The following is a 21,755-nucleotide window of genomic DNA, read 5'->3' as shown; positions in this document are numbered from 1 at the left end:
CCTAACCCTAATCTCAGCCCTAGACCTAACCCTAACCCTAGCGGGAAAAATGGAAATAAATACATTTTTTTAATTTTATTATTTTTCCCTAATTAAGGTGGTGATAAAGGGGGGTTTGATTTACTATTTATGTTGGGTTTTTATGTTTGGCAGCTGTCACACGCTAAAAGACGCTTTTTATTGTAAAAATAGTTTTTGCATCACCACATTTTGAGAGCTATAATTTTTCCGTGTTTTGAACCATGTCATGTGAGGTCTTATTTTTTGCGGGATGAGTTGACGTTTTTATTGGTATTATTTTCGGACATGTGACATTTTTTGATCGCTCTATATTCCGATTTTTGGGACGCAGAATGAACAAAAACCAGCATTTCATGAATTTCTTTTGGGGGGGGTGCGTTTACACCGTTCCACGTGTGCTAAAATTGATAAAGGGGTTTTATTCTTCTGGTCAGTATGATTACAGCGATACCTCATTTATATCATTTTTTACGTTTTGTCGCTTTTATGCAATAAAAACAAATTTTACATAAAAAATAATTAGTTTTGCATCGCTTTTTTCTGCGAGCTATAATTTTTTTACTTTTTCGCTGATGATGCTGTATGGCTGCTTGTTTTTTGCGGGACAAGATGATGCTTTCAGCGGTACCATGTTTATTCATATCCGTCTTTTTGATCGCGCGTTATTGCACTTTTTGTTTGGCGGCATGATAATAAAGCATTGTTTTTTGCTTTGTTTTTTTTATTTTTTTAAGGGGTTCACTAAAGTGGTTAACTAGTGGGATAGTTTTATAGGGCGGGCTGTTACGGATGTGGCGATACTGAATATGTGTACTTTTATTGTTTTTTTTTCTTATTTAGAAAAATGAATTTATTAGGGAATATATTTTTTTAAAATTTATTTTGTGATTTTTTAAAATTATTTTTACACGTGTTTTTTTTTTTTTAATTTATTATATTGTCCCAGGGGGGGACATCACTGTCTTTTGTCAGATCGCCAATCTGACACTTAGAACAGCGCTGTGTCTGATCGGCGATCTGACAGGCACTGCTGCAGGCTTCCTCCTGCCTGCTCTCAGCAGGCAGTGAGGAAGACGCCTCCCTGCAGGACCCTGAAGGCCCCTGCGGCCATAATGGATCCAGGGGCCTGCAGGGAGGAGGACTCTCGGAGAGACGCAGCACATCTCGTCGCTCCGGGGTCGCAGGGAAGCACGGAGGGAGCCCCTTCCCTGCGCACTTCTCTCCTATGCCCCCGGTACACTGCGATCATGTTTGATCGCGGTGTGCCAGGGGTTAATGTGCCGGGGCGGTCCGTGACCGCCCCTGACGCATAGTGCCAGTTGTCAGCTGTGATAATCAGCTGACACCCGGCCGCGATCAGCTGCGCTCCCTCCATGAGCGCCGCTGATCGCTTGTGACGTAATATTCTGTCCTTGGGACTTAGGTCCTCCAGGTCACATGGACGGTATATTATGTCCATTGTAGGAAAGGGGTTAATGGACGGCGGTTGGTAGATCTCCCCTGACGCACACGCCCGTGGGCATAATGTCCAGTGTCTCCACATGCGAAACAGATCGGCTGTCTTTCTGTGCAAGGTTGTCTCTTTTCCGAGGCTCGGGATCAGTTCGGCCTCTGGAGGCGTCCAGGGTTAAGGGAGGTTTCTTCCTTAAGTCAGACCATTCTTTTCGCATGTCTTGGATTTCCTTCCGGATCTCGCTCACCCAACTTGGTTCAGTTGCAAGCGGAACAGATACCTATCCACTCCAGACCTTCCCTGCCGGGGCTGTCACCCCCTGCTTTTGCTCAGGTCCAACCTCCAGAAAAGACATGGGAATCTCTGCTTGCATCGCGGAGGTCATGGGGTGCATCCTCAACATGCCCTTGACCCGCTCAGTCCAGTCCCATAGTAAAGTGTTTCTCCCTGTGAACTTTGAAAGGTTACTCAGCATGGCTCCCAGCGGTATATTGGCCCTTGGGGCACCCATGACCGCCTGGTCTGTCTCTTCTGAGCCTGAGGACTGCATCCTGCCGACTACGCCAAGTGAAAGCAGGTTGCGGGATGCAGTGATAGACAGAAGGCAGAGCAAGGGCTAACAAATTTAACAGTTTTAATTTAACAGGGGGTTAACTCCTCACAGGGAGATGAAGGGTTAAACCGGGGAATAGCAGTCTAATTGCAAAGGATATGAGGGTTAATAAAGTGACAGCAGTTCTTTTGTGCACTTATCATGTCAGGAGTTTCTCAGACTGCAGGCACTACTTGGGGGTTGGTAGCACCAACAATGGCTGGCGCGGTGCTTGTCCAAGAAGATTCTGTTGGCGACGGCGGTCTGTCTTCTGGCGGCAGCGGTCGGTCTTCGGCACCTTCCGCTGAGCTCCTAGTCCATGAGCATATGCAGCCCGGAGCGAACAAAGACGCACCACTATCAGGGTCCACTGTGGGCGAGCAGGTATATGCTGGTAAGGTGGTCCGCAAAAGTCTGTCCAGTACCCGGTTTTCTCTATGTGGCATGTGCGCTGTACTTACGGTCACAAAGCGCATGGCACCTCACTCTCTACCAGTTACCGGGCACACTGCACTTTTCTCTCTGTAATCCCCGCTGGTGATGGTGGGAGTACACTGACACAGGCCAGTGCAGTCCCGGTGCTCAAGGGAAGGAGCACTCCTGTGTTGTGCGCAGCCTGTTCCCGCCAAGACTGACTGCTTCCACGCGCGCTGAGGCTGTTGCCACTTAGCACACCCCCTTCTTCTGAGTGCAAAGGTCTGTCCAGTCTCTTTCTCTTTCCCCTGGACAACAGAGAAGACAGCTCTGACAGTTCCAGACCCGACACAGGACAGGTACCCAGGGCTCGGTTCTCCTCCTTACGAGTGCAGCTCTGGAGTATAATGTAGGATGTAACTCAGGATCAGTACAGGACAAGTAATGTAATAAATGTACATAGTGTCTGCACCAGCAGACTAGTGAGTGCAGCTCTGGAGTATAATACAGGATGTAACTCAGGATCAGTAATGTAATGTATGTACACAGTGACTGCACCAGCAGAATAGTGAGTGCAGCTCTGGAGTATAATACAGGATGTAACTCAGGATCAGTAATGCAATGTATGTACACAGTGACTGCACCAGCAGAATAGTGAGTGCAGCTCTGGAGTATAATACAGGATGTAACTCAGGATCAGTAATGTAATGTATGTACACAGTGACTGCACCAGCAGAATAGTGAGTGCAACTCTGGAGTATAATACAGGATGTAACTCGGGATCAGTAATGTAATGTATGTACACAGTGACTGCACCAACAGAATAGTGAGTGCAGCTCTGGAGTATAATACAGAATGTAATTCAGGATCAGTAATGTAATGTATGTACACAGTGACTGCACCAGCAGAATAGTGAGTGCAGCTCTGGGGTATAATACAGGATGTAACTCAGGATCAGTAATGTAATGTATGTACACAGCAACTGCACCAGCAGAATAATGAGTGCAGCTCTGGAGTATAATACAGGATGTAACTCAGGATCAGTAATGTAATGTATGTACACAGTGACTGCACCAGCAGAATAGTGAGTGCAGCTCTGGAGTATAATACAGGATGTAACTCGGGATCAGTAATGTAATGTATGTACACAGTGACTGCACCAGCAGAATAGTGAGTGCAGCTCTGAAGTATAATACAGGATGTAACTCAGGATCTGTACAGGATCAGTAATGTAATGTATGTACACAGTAACTGCACCAGCAGAATAGTGAGTGCAGCTCTGGAGTATAATAAGAAAATAACTTGATCAATGTAAGAAAAGTAAATAAGTAGCTGTAATATAATGGGCATGGATAAGAAATGTAACTTTTTGAAGCCAATGTTTCTTTTTTTTATCTCTCCAAGAACCTTTGTAGTTTAATATTTAATTTGCTTGGGCAGATAAGGTGACCCTAGTCATACGTATCTCCTGAAATTTATGTATCTATCATGTTTCCTCTAAATTTACTGCTTGTGAGCTGTGCCAAATATTTATAATGTATAAGAAACATATTATGGAGATTAATCAAAATCAGCACTATATCCTCTTGTAAATGAAACGCAATGATTGCATCAAGATGTTGCCTCTCGGTTCATTGAAAGAATCTCGCGCAAATCTGGAAACTGAGGATTGGCGTCCGCCGTTCTTTATTTTATTCTTCTCTCTATTGTACATAATGATTAACACAGTATTGAAATCTCTAATGTTTAGAAATCTACGCAGAGACGTCCATTTGTCTCATTTCTATTCCAACCTTATCTCACTACTTAAATATTTATCTAAATGTTAAAACTCACCTTGCCAATTTCTTGCACGGTTAACTAGCTGCATAATTTCCAGGCCAATTCTCTGGGCACTGTAATAAAGCGTAATCACAAACATTTTTCAAAAAAAATATATATATATATTCTGTGCACCTTGTTAGAAAATCTATTAACAGAACTTGCAGTTATCAAGGCTGTTTTTTTGGTTAAAAAATTAGAAATGATGAAGTGTTGGAAACTTTTGGAACCACAGAAAAAAAAAAGCAGAGTAATCTAAAAAACGTCTATAAAATGTATTGTTTACTTCTCTTCCAATTAAGGCTTAACCTCCATGTGCTAACAAAATATTTGATTCATTTTTAATAGGAAATGGTCACCCCTAAAACTGAAATAGAACTATTTAGACCTTCATCTAGGGTACGTAACCCCTATTAAAATCATACTGGTACTTTAGATTTTATTACCGTAACTGTGTTTTAGAGAAAAAATGTTTTATTATATATGCAATTGAGGGGTTTTCAGTGCACCAATTTTATGGACAAGGGCTTAGTGTATCATTTTGCCCCCTCAATTACAATACTCTGCTCGTCACTTTATCATGATTGACAGTGCTGGGTTCAGAGCGCTGCCTGATCTAACTACATATGCCTGCACATACTGGCACTGAAGCGGCTGAGGGCTGCATCCAAAGTGTAAGGCTATGTGCACACGCTGCGGATTGGTCTGCGGATTTGTATCTGCGGAACCGCAGGTAAAATGACCTGCGGTTTTACCTGTGGATTGGCCTGCACTTTTCCCCTGCGGTTTGACACCTGGACAATGGAATAGACATGTCAATTCTTTCTGCGGATTCAAAACCGCAGCTTTTCCGCAGTTGAAAAACCTCAGCATGTGCACAGCAGAATGTAAATCCCATAGACTTACACGGTACTGTACACTGTCTGCAGAACTGCTGAGGATCCGCAGCGTGTGCGCATAGCCTAAGTGTGTGCAGGAGTAGAGTTCTCATCTCCTCTCCTGTATAGAGCAGCCGTTCACTGCACATACGGTGAAAAAGCAGCAGTTGCCGCTGCTGACAGGAGAGGGAGATGAGAATGCGCACTAAGTCAGTGCAAATGCGCTATCGTTTCCCTCTACTGTGTATAGAAGCTGGACACTGCTGTATGATCTTCAGTGTAGCGAGAGGCTGCTATAAACAGGTGAAGGAGATTTTTCCTTATCTAGTAAAACTGTTTTTCTCTAATACACATTTAATACAATTTACATTACAAGAATAATTTTTATAGAGGCTAAGTCACCTATATGAAGGTCTAAATTTTTAAATTTCAATTTTGGTAGTGACAGACTCCATTTAATATTTTTTATGTAGTGATTCTTTGATTTTTTTTTTTCTCTAAAAAGTCTATTAAAAACAGATTAAACAGAAGGAGGTAAAAATTTTCTTTAACTGTCAAAAGATCACTTATTGACTTTAAACATCTAGGCAGTCCCGCTCCTACTCTGCAGTGGCATTCTAAAACGTCACTGCATAGTAGTGCAACTACAAGTGATGGTGTAGCTGAGGGAGCCGGGATCTGGTTGTCAGAGACCGCCGGGGACTCCATAGAAAAGGCAGAGACTGTTTATTACTTTCTCATTACTGAAGCAGCACTGTGTGTGTCGTATTCGGAAGCATTGATGGCGCGCTATACACAGTGGTAAAGTGATACCTGTGTATATGGAGGGAGCAGAAGCTGCTGGGTCATAGGAGACCCATACAGATCTGCTATGCAGCTAGTAGGCTGCGGTTCCCTTGTAACTCGGGCTAATATATCAGCCTCAGTTACAAGGAAAATAAGATGAAAATAAAAATATTTCAATATTTAAATGTGCCCCCAAAGTTTACGATGTTACGGGTGGCACAATGTGTAAAATAAATGAAAAAAAAACAGATGAAAAAAATAAAACTTAAAATCCCACTATCAATCCAAATTGCTGTTACTAGCCTCACAAAAAAAGTGTACGATATATAAAAATATTTGTTATAGAATGGCGAACAATTTTTTAACAATTTTTTAAATGTATATTAGTAATTCTTTATCGTCATAAAAAATGGAAAAAGCACTCATTTCCTTTATTTTTTCCATTAATATCACCAGATATCATCAAAAAAAGAAGGAAAGAGAAAATGACTGAGTAGAAATTGCTTGAATATCTAAGGAGAAAATTGTTTAAAGTTCTTAAAACCACAGGTTTGGGGGTAAACTTGCTGTTGTTGAACTGGTTAAAGAAAAAAATGTACAAAAAAATGCTAATAGATTCTCATGGGCCCTTGTGCAAGATTTGGATCCCCCATATCCTGATTATAGATAGAATAAGTATATAAAATATGATGTGTGTGTGTGCGCATATACATATATACAGTGAAGGAAATAATTGTTTGATCCACTGCTGATTTTTTAATTTTGCCCACTGACAAAGACATGAAAAGTCTATAATTTTAAGGGTAGGTTAATTGTAACATTGAGAGATAGAATATCAAAAATAAAATCCAGAAAATCACATTGTATACATTTATATAAACTTATTTGCATTTTGCAGTGGGAAATAAGTATTTGATCCCCTTCCAACCATTAAGAGTTCTGGCTCCTACAGACCAGTTAGACGCTCCTAATGAACTCGGTACCTACATTAAAGACAGCTGTCTTACGTAGTCACCTTTATAAAAGACTCCTGTCCATAGACTCAATTAATCAGTCAGACTCAGTAGTGTAGCTACCGGGGGGGGGGCAGAGGGGGCGGTGGCTCCAGGCCCTGCACTCTGAAGGGGCCCACCCATTGTAACTGCATGGCAGAGCAGGGAGAATCGATCATCTCCCTCCCTGCTCTGCTATGTTCTCTCTTCTGTGTGCACAGGAACTGTGATGAGGTCACAGGAGGGGAGGAGTCAGGGGTCACATGATAAGGGGCCTCAGTGTGCTGGTTGTCATAGTGCTGGATGAGGAGAAGTTTACAGAAGGGGTTTGGGGGTGTGGGGTCAGGAGGGGTTTACAGTATGGATGTAGCAGAGCTGTGTGTGTACAAGGTGTACGGAGCAGAGCTGTGTGTGTACAAGGTGCATGGAGCGGAGCCATGTGTGTACGAGCGAGGTTTACAGAGCGGAGCCATGTGTGTGCGAAATGTACGGAGCAGAGCCATGTGTGTACGAGGTGTACGGAGCGAAGCCGCGTGTGTACGAAGTGGAGCCATATGTGTACGAGATATACGGAGCAGAGCCGTGTGTGTATGAGGTGTACTGAGCGGAGCCATGTGTACAAGGTGTATGGAGCAGAGCCATGTGTGTACGAGGTGTACGGAGTGGAGATGTGTACAATGTGTACGTACCGGAGCCGTGTGTTTACGAGGCGTACTGAGCAGAGCTGTGTGTGTATGAGGTGTACAGAACGGAGCCCTGTGTGTACAAAGTGTATGGAGCTAAGCCATGTGTGTATGGAGTGGAGCCTGTGCTGTTCCATCTAAAGTTATGATTATATGCTTATATAGATTGTGTTATGTTACCATTCTTTGTGTTCAGTTTTGCATTTGGTCTGCTTCCACCTGCTGTCCTTTTTCTGTATAGCAGACTGCAGCTAATTAATTTTAGTACATGCCTTCCACTTCCAGGTCAGTCACTCCTTCTCTTCCTGCTGGTGGCCATTCTCAATTTCACTTCACCTGGGAGAGACACACTTACCAGGCTGTGAAAGGCATCAGTTTTTTGGCCACTCACAATTTGCTCAATTTGCTGAATCATCGTGCTACCAACTTGCTGCACACCTTGCTGCATACACATTGCTGTACCACCTTGGTCGTTACACCTGCATTTCTGGAGAAGTACTGCATTACCAATCATACGCTGTATGCATACCTCCCAACTTTTGAAGAAGGTAACGTTGCGGCAAATTTTAGGCCACGCCCTAGCCACACCCATTTTAAGCCACACCCATTTACTCCTGTGTCCCCTCTGTACTCCTCTGTCCACCCCAGACTCCTCTATCCCCTTTGTACTCCTCTGTCCACCCCAAACTCCTGTGTCTACCCCAGATTCCCCTGTTCTCCTCTGTCCACCCCAGACTTCTGTGTCCCCTCTGTACTCCTCTGTCCACCCCAGACTCCTGTGTCCCCTCTGTTCTCCTCTGTCCACCCCAGATGCCTCTGTCCCTTCTGTCCACCCCAGACTCCTCTGTCCCCTCTATTCCTCTCTGGACTCCTTTATCTCCCTCAGACTCCTCAGTCCCCTCTGGACTCATCTGACCCCTCTAGTCCTCTGTCCCTTCTGGCCCCTCCGGACTTCTCTCTCTCCCCCAGACTCGTGTGTCCCCTCTGTACTCCTCTGTCCACCCCAGATGTCTCTGTAACTTCTGTCCACCCCAGACTCCTCTGTCCCCTCTAGTCCTCTCTGGACTCCTTTCTCTCCCTCAGACTCCTCAGTCCCCTCTGGACTCATCTGACCCCTCTAGTCCTCTGTCCCATCTGTCCCCTCCAGACTTCTCTCTCTCCTCCAGACTCCACTGTCCCCTCCGGACTCCTATCTCCCTCAGACTCCACTGTCCCCTCCAGATCCCCTCCAGACTCCTCTCTGTCCCCTCCAGACCTCTCTGTCCCCGAGACTCCACTGTCCTCCCCAGACTTAGCGTGTTCCATGTACCTGTGCGCCTGACCGCATCCTCACAGCACCACATGCTCTCTGGGCACTTGCTGCAGGACGGGGGCATGTCTCCTTGGTGATATACGGTACCTGTAGTTCCGGGTTTTTGCTTCCTGGGGCTGGGCTGGAGGTGAGCTCTGTGCTCCCTGTGGATGTGACGCGATGATCCCCGCACTGTGCTGGCTGGCCTCTGCTGTATTTTGCAGTCATGCTATCGCAGGATAGAAAGCTTCCCGGCCGGGATGGCAGGATAAGGACCAGAAGTCGGGTCTGTCCCGCGGGAATCGGGAGGGTTGGGACCTATGACTTCCAATAAACAAGTCTGGACTTCACAATATCTGGTGTGTATCATCTCTCTGGATGCATGAACAGCAAAACAGCAACAATGGTCCTGTCTGCTCTGCATTGAGGAAGCAGAAGGTAGGAATCTCTCCCAGCCCCAATCAACTACACCTCCATTCGCCTTATGTGGGGACAGAACAGTCAAAAAACTGTCTTGAAGCCTGGCACAAAATCACCCTTATATCCTAACCTGTCTGCCCGCTCACATACTGCAGCCCTGCTCTGATAAAAAACTCTGCAGCATCACCCCAGACCGCATTGTGCATAGAGACTCTCTGTAGATTATACAACATTGCTGCAGATTGTCGGACTGCAAAACCCCACAATTCTCTAAAAACACATTGGGAATCTCGTCAGGACGTCTTAACTAAGCTGCACTGCGATTTCCAGCCCCCAATTCAAAAGTTCATTTTCTAAAGAGACAGTGCACCTTAAATCAAAATGGCTGAAAAAGACCCTGCACAGTCTCCCACTGCTGAAACAGAGCAAATACTACCCGATACTGACCATTATGAAGAGGGGGAAACAGAGCCAGCTTCAGAAACAGACCAAGACTCACAACCAAAATGCTCTGTCAAACCAACCATAAAGGCTGTCGAAAACTATCACAATATGAAGGATGAGTTCAATGACAACCTGGACGACCTATGGGAACGAGTCACCTCCCTCATGTCAAGCATCCAACGCCACAAAAATGATGCAGCGAGTCTACAGGACACTATAAAACAGCTAGACATGGACCACGGAAGATACAAGAGACTATCCGCAAGGTACGTTGCCTTCCTAAAAGACTCTAATATTGATGAAGTCTCATCAGAATTAAGCAAAGTAGATTCCACAGAAAGAGAAAGGGACGCCGCCGTGCAAGACGCCAAAGATAAAGCGGAGCTCTGTATTGCTCATCTGCAAGAATCAAGATTCCACAGGTCAGGCTCATCCAGACACTCTGCTTGGTCATACAAATCATCCTGCTCAAGAAGTTCAGCCCTCAGCGACAGAATCCTAGAGGCCCATTTAAATGCAGAGCGATCCAAACTAAGATGTTCCTTTACAGAAAAGAAAGCAGAAGCAGAAGCCAAGAAAGCCGAAGCAGAGGCAGAAGCCAAAAAAGCTGAAGCACAGGTAGAAGCCAAGAAAGCAAAGGCTCAAGCAAAGATCCTTCAAACAGAAGCAGAAGCTTGGGCAAAGATTCGTCAAACAGAAAAGGAGGAAGAAAACGCACTAGCCGAAGTAAAAATACTAGAACAAGCATTGAAGCAAAACCTCGACCCGATTTGCCTACCATCACTGGTAGAAGAGGACCCAGCTGTCCATGCCAGTGATTATGTGCAGAAACAGATATCTGCAGCACACACCTTCTCCAGCGACGTTCAACCCAACAATGTGGAAACGTCCAAGTCAGCCCAACTTACGGTGCCAGTGTTACCCACAGCATCTGCAGAAACCCAAAACCAACACCATAATGTGTCCCCTCAGGAGCAGCAATCATCACAAGATGACCACAAGATGCACTCCAGTCCATCTCCACAGTTCAAGCCGCAGTCATCGAAATCTCCAGAGGTTGAGGGCGTGGCCTGGACATGGTGCTGGGAGGACATGCCTTCTGAGAGCTCCTCAGTTTCTGAGCCCCTGCAGCTGAAATCTAGCACTAATTTACACATTAACCTTCCCAAATGAAGGGCAAAGGTGGCCTCAGATCCCAGGCATCACAGGAACCACCGACGGGGACCACAAATGGAGATATTACCCGCTTTCTGGCATCCTCGGGGAGAGCGGGAAAAACTACTACCCGTGCGGCCATGATGGCTCCTGGAGCGACACTAAAAGCAGGACAAACAGGAGGGGTCCGCTCCTCTCCTGTGGACAAAGGAGGGGAGCGCAGCAGTGCAGAGCGACGCCAGTCCTCTGGAAAAGTCACCAGCCGTACCTCAATCGTGACTGGAGAAACCCATTATGGATCGCTCGGGGAGAATGCTCAGCATAAGCAGGGAAAGGTGAGCGGCATGTCCCGAGCCTCCCCAGATCTACAAGGGTCCCCAGAGACCTCCTTTCTGACAGGGCTCTCCCCGGGAAAGGCCAGAGAAGTTTGTAAGCAACAGCCCCATGAAGTGAGTGGGGGCTCCCATCCCCCCCTTGACACATATTCATCACTTAAACATTCAATGTCTGCAGCAGGTCTCAGAGAGCAGGAGGGAGGAGGCAGCCATTTCGCAATTGAAGAAGCAAGCAGTGTAACCCCTTCCTCCCCAGTCCAGCAGGAGGTAACTTTGCCTCCTCAGCCCATTACTGGGGCCCTGGCTCATTTGCAAAACACCACTGAGATGCAGAATTTACAGTCCCCTAACCACGACATATCAGATATGCAGTCTGTGGACCCGATGGTGCTATCCTCAATCACTCCAGAGACACCTCGAGGACTCCCATCCTGTGACATGAGCTATGAGGTTCTATATGCCCGGCTGAATGCTATACCTACTAAATCTGACATGGAGGGTTATATCCAGCGCCTTGAAGCAGTATATAGAGGTGAAATTAGCTCACTTAAAGAGGAAGTGTCACAGCTTAAGGGTACAATCACTACCTTGGAATCTAAAGTGGAGGATCTTGCATCTCAACTACATAACCAACATGAACTCCTAGATCATCACTCCCAGACATTCCAGCTGGTGTTTGATATGATGGAAGACTCCGAAAATAGGAACCGGAGGAATAATATTCGTATCCGTGGACTTCCGGAAACAGTGACTAATATAAACCTGGTCCCTGCCATCCAAAACATCTTTAATTCGCTTCTAGGCAAACCTGGAGGCGATCATATTGAAATGGACAGAGCACATAGGTCCCTTGGCCCCAAAAATCCTGACTCCAACAAACCAAGAGATGTGATATGCAGAATCCACTTCTATCGACAAAAGGAAGAAATTATGCAAAGGGCCAGGGAGAAAGAGGCTATTGAATTCAATGACTCTAACATTCAGCTTATGGCAGATCTCTCTCGCCTGACCCTGGCCAAACGACGGGCGCTCAGGCCACTCCTGGAGGCTCTTCGCACTAAAGACATCAACTACTCATGGGGATACCCCTTTCAACTACAAGTACGCGGAGAAGCTGGCCCAGTGATATTGAGGACACCGGCGGACTTATCAACCTTTTCTTCTGCTCTGGATTTACCCTTGGTGCAGCTGGGAGAGTGGCCTCGACCATCACCTTTATTGTTGTGGGGAGGACAGGGAGGGGGGAGACCACCATCGGGACCTAATAGGAAGAGGAGACGTGGCCCGAGGCACGATTTTGGAGCCCAAGATGGGGTCCCTTGACTTTATTTAGATCGACTCAAGGGGAATTCTCCCCCCATTGACCCCTCTTCTCCACCTTACCTGAAGATCTCGAACTACGCTCTGTTTGGTGGAATTATACCCTGGGCTGATAAATCAGGAGCAATACAGATGTTCTGTTCCTGCTGGTGACCAGAGAAGAGCTGATAATTATTATTATTATTATGCTATCTTATTACCAATTTTATATTTTCTGGTTATTATATAGTCTCCATATACTAATATGATCTGTAGATCACCTTGCGGCCCCGTTACTTACTTTAGACTGTGGTTTTGTTTCATAGCTCTCTGATATTTGTTAATAGGAACAGTTACTAACACAGTTTGCCTTTATGCCGGTCTACAGTTAATCGTGTTTATGTTTAAACGTCTTATTGAATTGCTGCGGGGGCTTGGCTGAGTCTCAGTGCCCTGGTCCAGTCAGTCCCCACTTTAGGGAGTGTCTAAGGACACTACGTTACAGAGTATCCTCTGTATAGTTTCCAGTTCCCAGGCATAGTGACCTGGGAGCTGTCTTGACAGGAAAGTTCCTCCTGTCTGAAAATTTCTTGCTGTTCGTCTGTTAATATCTACTACTTCTTTTTTCTTTCCACTTCTTCCCATCTTTCTTCTTCCCTCTTGTGTAAACCTTCCCCCTCCAACCTTTTACCAACCACCGCTGTTACTATTCCCTCGGCTCGGATAGCATATTGATATGGCAACTTTAAATCTGTGTTCACTGAATGTTAGGGGATTTAACACTCCTGAAAAGCGCTCCCAAGTGCTCTACCATATGCATAAGAAACATATCCATGTACTCCTGCTGCAGGAAACCCACTTCAGATCAGACCGCATACCGGCCCTTAAGAATAGGTACTACACACAGTGGTTCCATGGTACCAACCCAGAATCTAAATCAAAGGGGGTCAGTATTGCACTTCATAAATCCCTTCAGGCTCAGGTACTGGATTCTAAATTGGACCCCCATGGCAGGTTCTTATTTCTAAAATTGAAAATGGCTGCTGGTGTGTTCACTATTTCTAATTTTTATCTTCCTAATCAGGATCAGGCTCGGACATGTAGAGCATATTTGAATTGCCTCGCAACGTTCGCCGAGGGCTTGGTGATTGCCGGTGGGGACTTCAATCTTGTACTTGACAGGTCCGTGGACTCATCGTCTGGTAGGTCGTCCATACCCCCGTCCCAACTGGAGAGCCTAAAGACCAAATTAGTGGAGTCTAGACTAGTGGACGTTTGGAGACTGACTCATCCCACTACACGCGACTACACCTACTACTCAGCTATACATGACTCCTATAGTAGGATAGACTTCTTCCTGATCAGTCACAAACTATTAACATGTCACCCAGAGACTCAGATTGGACCGATGATTTGGTCAGATCATGCCTCTGTTTTGTTGTCCATACGACTACCGGACCTGGCCCCTACGGAATGGACGTGGTCGTTACACCCTGGCCTCCTTAAAGACCCCACATGCCAGACAGCAATCCGAATGGCCATCACTGACTTCATAGACTTCCACAAATCAGACCACACAGCCTTTCCCTATCAGTGGGAGGCTTTAAAGGGAGTAATTAGAGGAGTGTTTATCCAACAGGGAGCGCGGTTAAAGAAAGAAAGAGCATTCGCAATCAACGATCTACTCACACGCATTCAAAAGCTGGAGCTAGATCATAAGCATACCCACAATTCTCAAACCTTGGCTGACCTCTTAAAGGCCAGGAAAGACCTTACCTCCCTGTTGGATATGGCATCAGCACGGCAAAGAGACCGTTTTCGGAGATATTTATATGAATTTTCCAATAAGCCTGGTAAGGCTTTAGCACGATTCCTGCACCCACGTATTCCTGTTACTTACATCCCTACCATAAAATCTAAAACTGGTAAACTATTACATCATCCAGAAGAAATCACGGCTTCCTTCAAAGAATATTACGATTCCTTATACAATCTCAGGGGGCCAATAGCTGATATGTCCCCGACTAACTTCCAGGCCAGGGTGGACGACTATGTTAACAACACCCCGCTCCCTCCTCTTCCAGTGGCAGATACAGCAGCCATGGAGGAACCATTCACAGATCAGGAGATCTCAGATACTATTCAATCTATGGCTAATGGTAGGAGTCCCGGACCCGACGGGTTCCCAGCTTCCTTTTATAAATTATTTACACCTAATATAGTACCCATTATAACTAAACTATTCAATTCTATCTCAGAGACCTGTCCTTTTTCCAGACAGACCTTGGCCGCCACAATTACGGTGATACCTAAACCTGGTAAGGACCATTCGATGTGTTCAAATTATCGTCCCATCTCACTTATTAATGTGGATATGAAGGTCTTTGCTAAGGCGTTGGCTAACAGGTTGAGCCCTCTACTTCCGGGTTCCATCCATGGTGATCAGGCCGGATTCGTGCAGAAACGAGAGGCCAAAGACAACACGGTTAAAACACTACTGCTCGCATCTTATGTACGCAGACACAAGATTCCAGCTTGCCTTTTATCTATTGATGCCGAGAAGGCTTTTGATCGCCTTGGGTGGACCTTTTTACGTTCTTCATTGACACAACTGGGACTGGGGTCTACAATGTTGGGGAGAATATTCGCTTTGTACCAAAACCCCACGGCTCGTATTAGAGTCAACGGTACTCTTTCATCTTGTTTGAGCATATCTAATGGTACCAGACAGGGGTGTCCATTGTCCCCTCTGCTTTATATAATTGCCATGGAGCACCTGGCAGTTGCACTGCGGAGCGCTCCTGACATTAAGGGCATACAGATTGGCCACAATAATTTTAAACTATCAATATACGCAGATGATTTATTAATATACGTGACAAACCCTACAATTGCGTTTCCAGTGCTCATGCGAGAGTTCCTAAAATTTGGGGAGGTATCTAACTTTAAAGTTAATTACTCCAAAACAGAAGTTTTGAACATAACTCTCCCCGAGGAAGAGGCCCATAGACTCCAATCTTCCTTCCCTTTTAGGTGGGAGGATAGGGCACTTAAATATCTGGGAGTTATGATTCCTAAAAACTCCAATGATCTACTCAATCTTAATTATATCCCACTCCTCCATACTACCCTAGCTGACTTGAAGAAATACAATAGATCCCAACTTTCCTGGTTTGGCCGTATTAATGCAGTCAAAATGGACATTCTTCCCCGTTTTCTTTATCTTTTCCAGACAGTCCCTATTTTTGTTCCTGACCATTTCTTTAACCGTCTCCAATCAGCAATTAACAGTTTTGTTTGGGGCACAAGAAAACCAAGACTTGGGTTCTCCACTCTGATTAGACCTAAGTCGAGGGGTGGCATGGGTCTTCCTAATTTTAAAACATATTACCGGTCTGCTCTTCTTTCCAGACTGGTGGACTGGAGATATGGTGACCTGTATAAACAATGGGTGATCATTGAAAAGCTGATGTCCCCACATTCATTGTATTGGCTCCCTTGGACCTATGATCCTCGGAACTACACAGTTTCTGAATTCCCACCGCTCACACAAGTGGTAATAAATTTCTGGTACAAATATAGCACCAAAATGAAAATCATTAACAGACCAAGTAGATTAGGCCCCCTCTTTAATAACATAGACTTCCCTCCTGCCACGACACGGACTTCATTTCTTTGTTGGGACTCTGACGACCGGGTTAGTCTGGGCCAGGCTGCAGACAAGATTGCAGGATTCCCTGTGGTGGGGGATATGAGGACGGCCTGCCCGGGGAGATCGATACCCTGGCTTGAATTTATTCAGCTCAAGAGCTGTTTTTCAAAGATAGATCTTGGCCTGCCGACACCATTTGAGACCCTTATGCAGCTAACGGAGGGCCCTGCTCATGTGATCTCACTCCTCTATGGCCTGATCTCTGATTTGGAATCTACAGACACGCCCCGCTTCATCACTGCATGGGAGAAAGATCTGCAGATTAACTTTTCCGATGCGGATCGCCATAAAATCTTCACCCTGTCTCATAAGTTGTCTATCTCTTGTGAGTCACAGGAGAAGAACTACAAGATCTTGACTAGATGGTATAGATGCCCTGACATGCTGCACAGGATTTATCCGGGGGTCCCTGATTTATGCTGGAGATGCGGAGAGGACGGGGGCTCCATGCTACATGTCTGGTGGTCCTGTCGTCTGCTGAAGCCATTTTGGTTGGCGATCTTCCAGATTTTCTATATCATTTCTGGAATCAGGTATGAACCATCTCCTCAGATTGCTCTCCTTTCTCTAATCCCTGGCTCATTAAAAACAATTAAAAGGGGCCTCTGGAGATTTTGCCTAATAGCAGCAAGAATGATCATACCCAGGCATTGGAGATCCATGAGGGTCCCTTCTGTGATGGAATGGGTGGTGGAGATGGACAGATTGGAGCGTATGGAATCACTGATGTCCCAAGATAGGGGCTCCACATCTAGACAGGGACACACTTGGTTTCCTTGGCATTCATTCAAAGAGAGTCCGGAATTTGCCAACTGGATACATATTTAGCTCCCGAGTAATTTAGATGATTTGAGTTAAATAAGTTAAATTATTATTTTTTACTGATGGGCTATAATCCCCCCCTTCTTCCTTCCCTTACCCTATATCCCCATACCTATTTTTTCCTTACTCTTACTACTATGTCTTCTCCCTCATGTCTTTCTCTTCTTTTCTCTACTTCCATACTTAAATAATGTTTAATTACTCAGATAATGGTAGTTTATGGTCTATTGTATTGTACCCTTTCTTTGTTTTTAAAAAAAAACTTTAATAAATATTTTCTGAAAAAAAAAAAAAAAAGAAATCTCCAGAGGTTAAACCACAGCTCAACCCTGCAGCAACATCATTCTACCCGGGAACAATTCACCCTTCCACGCCACACAGCTTATACGCCCGAGAGGCAACACAAGCTAACATGGTAAAAAGGAGAGAAGGATCGGATATGCCCGAGTTAGCCAGGTTTATGGTGAGCAAAGATCTAATCAGTACCAGCCTCTCAAAGTTTGATGACTGTGCAGAGAACTACAGAGCCTGGAAAGCAACCTTCAAGGCCACCATTGCTGACCTCAACCTATCTGCATAATGAGAGCTCGACCTCATGGTAAAATGGTTGGGTCCTGACTCCACAAACCATATCAAGAGTCTTCGGACCGTCTACGTGGGGCAAGCTGAAGCAGGTCTCGCTGCGGCCTGGCTGAGACTCGAAAGAACCTATGGCAGCACTGAAGCCATAGAAAAGTCCCTATTTAAGAGACTGCAGAACATTCCAAGGATCAACCTTAAGGAAGCTCAAAAGCTTCTGGACTTAAGAGACCTGCTTATGGAGCTGGAACTTGCAAAAAGAGACCCTCGTCTGTCTGGATTATGCTACCTGGACACTGCCCATGGGGTGAACCCAATCGTCTCAAAGCTGCCACATAGTCTGCAAGAGAAGTGGGCAGTATGCGTTTCCAGGTACAAAAGATCACATGATGTCACCTTTCCTCCGTTCAATCAGTTCTACAAGTTTGTCGACGAACAGACCCAAATGAGGAACCACCCTAGCCTAGACTTCCTGGAGTCTAACACTACAGCTCCAGCAACACCGTCATCAAGGTTTGAAAACGTCTCACATAGACGCAAGGACTTGAGGAGCAGTATAAGTGTCAGAAAGACTAACCTGCCACCACCTGCAGTAACTGCCGATAAACAGTACACTATTCCATCGAGAGATAAAAGCCTTTCAATCGTGAGTGTCCCATTCACAAAAAGCTACACTCATTGAACAAATGTAGAGGCTTCAGGTCCAAAACCATGCAGGAGCGCAAGAAAATCCTCAGCGAACTTGGGGTATGTTTCAAGTGCTGCGCCTCATTAGAACACATGGCCAAGGACTCTAAATCTGCCATTAAGTGTGAAGAGTGTCATAGTGACAAACACCCATCAGCTTTGCATCCAACCTCAGCCACCAGCAATCCAGCAGTCGCAGTTACCTCTAGTCCGGCTACAAGCCATGGCGGGGAGCCACAGAATAACGCCAAGTCTACCACGGCTGTCTCCTGCTCATGCTCAGAGGTATGTGGGGAGAGCCAAAGTGATAAATGCTGTGCCAGGATATGCCTAATCAGAGTTTATCCAGAAGGGCAACCAGAGAAGGCAGTAAAAATGTATGCCATCATTGACGATCAGAGCAATCGATCCCTAGCTGGACCTAAGTTCTTTGAAGCCTTTGGAATCAAGGGACCAGCAACGCCATATACTCTGAACACTTGCTCAGGCCGCATAGAGACTAGCGGCAGAAGGGCACAAGGTTTCATTGCTTCTCCTGTCAACAGAGGTGTTGAAATACCCTTACCTATGTTAATCGAAAGCAATCAAATACCCAGCCAAAGGAATGAGATTCCTACCCCAGAAGCTGCGTTCCACCAACCACAATTGGCACCTAGTCAGCGTTATCCCACCTATAGACACAGATGCTGAAATCCTACTTCTGCTCGGCAGAGACAATTTAAGGATACATAAGGTACGCACAGAGACTCGACTTGGGGTGGGTAATCATAGGAAATGTGTGCTTGGACCGAACAAGAGTCGATTCCTATAAAAACTATGTACGCAGAGACGGACAAGCTACTTTCTGCAAACCATGCCCTCATCACTATGAGGTGAAAGAGAAGCCTCCAGATCCCATACATCTGCCTGATGTCATTTCTTCTCCCTATGCAGACGACTTGGGAAGATCGGTGTTTCATACAACTAAGGATGACAACAATGTAGCCCCGTCAATGGAAGACAAGGAATTTGTCAGGATAATGGACAATGAGTTCCTTAAGGACGAGACTAATCACTGGGTTTTTCCCCTACCATTCCGAGCTACCAGGGTAAGACTCCCGAACAATCGTGAACAAGTCTTGTCCAGATTCAACTCTCTCCAGCGCACAATTAGCAACAAACCAGAGATGAAAGAACACATTGTCACCTTTATGAGCAAGATATTCCAGAATAACCATGCGGAGCCAGCGCCTCCCTTAAAGGAAAATGAGGAGTGCTGGTACCTACCCTCATTCGGAGTATATCACCCACGGAGACCTAAGCAAATTAGAGTTGTCTTTGATTCAAGCGCCAAACTTCAAGGTGTATCTCTCAACGATGTCCTCCTCATGGGTCCTAACCTTATAAACAACCTAGTAGGAGTGTTGATGAGGTTCTGGAAAGAGCCCATCGCCATCACCGCCGACATTGAACAGATGTTCCACTGTTTCATAGTCAAAGAGGACCACAGGAATTTCCTCAGGTTCCTATGGTACAAGGACAATGACCCCAGCAAAGAGATGGTGGAGTATCGCATGAGGGTGCACGTATTCGGGAACAGCCCTTCCCCCGCAGTGGCAACCAATGGCCTGCGGAGAACCGCTCAAGAAGGAGAGACCGAATATGGAACAGATGCCAGAGACTTTGTAGAGAAAGACTTCTATGTAGATGATGGACTAAAATCTCTACCAACAGAAGAAGCAGCTATCGATCTACTCAAGAGAACCCAAGGTCCTAAGTTTCTGTTGGAACAGAAGGGAAGTGAATGTGTCCAGGAAGTCTTCAGCATCCAGGATCCGGATGGCGATCCAGAAGTCCGCTCCGAGGTCAGTGCTTTGGCGACGAACACTAAACCAACCTCCAGCTTCAGCTGCCAGCACTTCAAACGCTTCTCCAATTGGATGAGACTCATCAAGACTATTGCAAGGTCAGTCCACATTGCAAGATCTTATCACAACTCATGTGGAGACAAAGACTGTCACGGCTGGCACGTCTGCCGTAAACCACTCTCTGCCGAGGACATTTCTCACTGTTAGTCCCTTATAATACATTACGTCCAGCAGAGTGAATTCAGTACTGAATGGGAATGCCTACACCACAAACAGCAGATCCCTCTGAAAAGCCCCATTGCCCACTTGAATCCAGTAATGGATGGCTTTGGTTTGCTGAGAGTCGGTGGTCGTTTAAATCAAGCCAAAATTGCGGTTTCAGAGCAACATCCTTACATCATTCCCACTAACATCATATCACTGATCTACTGATCCGGCACTTTCATGAAAAAACCGAGCACCAAGGCAGGCATATCACAGAAAGCAAGTTACGGTCTGCAGGGCTTTGGATCATAGGTATGAAAAGATGTGTAGCAGGATCACTACTTCGTTGTGTGCAATGTCGGAAAACCAGAGGAAAACCGGTACATCAACAAATGGCCAACCTGCCCTCTGACAGATTGAGTGCCGAGCCGCCTTTCACCTACATTGGCCTAGATGTCTTTGGGCCATGGATGGTATCTGCACGCAGAACTCGAGGTGGCCACGCCAACAGCAAACATTGGGCCGTACTATTCACTTGCATGAGTGTCCATGCCGTCCACATAGAGGTAATAGAGTCTATGGACACATCCAGCCTGATCAGCGCTCTCCGGCGGTTTCTAGCGATCAGGGGACTGGTGAAACAGTTGAGGTCTGACCGCGGAAGCAACTTCATCGGTGCATGTCGAGAGCTGGATATTGACATCAAGCCAATTCAGGATCAACTGGCTGAAAGAGTTTGCACCTGGATCTTCAAACCTCCGCATAGTTCTCACATGGGAGGTTCCTCGGAAAGGATGATCGGGATCTCACGCAACATCCTGAATTCTATGTTTATGGACGTAAACTCTTCAAGGCTTATGCATGAGACCTTGGTTACTCTTCTTGCTGAAGTTTCTGCCATAATCAACTCAAGACCACTTGTCCCAGTGTCCATGAATCCCGAAAAACCGACCATTCTTACGCCAGCTACTCTTCTCACCCAAAAGACCGGGAACCCGCTAACTGTTAGTGGAGAGTTTACTCACGCAAACACCTACCAGAAACAGTGGAAACATGTGCAGTACCTCGCTGACTACTTCTGGAACCGGTGGAGAAAGGAATATCTCGTGACTCTCCAAGGAAGAAGAAAATGGCGACAGAATAAACCGAACTTGAAAGAAGGAGACGTGGTACTAATGAAAGAACAACAAGCCCGAAGGATCGACTGGCCTATGGGAATCGTTACAAAGACTTTCCCTAGTCAAGACGATAAGGTCCGAAAGGTGGAGCTGAAAGTCCTTAGGAAAGGAGAGCCTAAGAAATTTCAGAGGCCAATCCACG

This window comes from Dendrobates tinctorius, unplaced genomic scaffold (assembly GCF_039654945.1).
Source record: "Dendrobates tinctorius isolate UK_male_01 unplaced genomic scaffold, ASM3965494v1 ptg000058l, whole genome shotgun sequence".
Lineage (NCBI taxonomy): Eukaryota > Metazoa > Chordata > Amphibia > Anura > Dendrobatidae > Dendrobates > Dendrobates tinctorius.
This window is presented reverse-complemented; position numbering follows the sequence as displayed.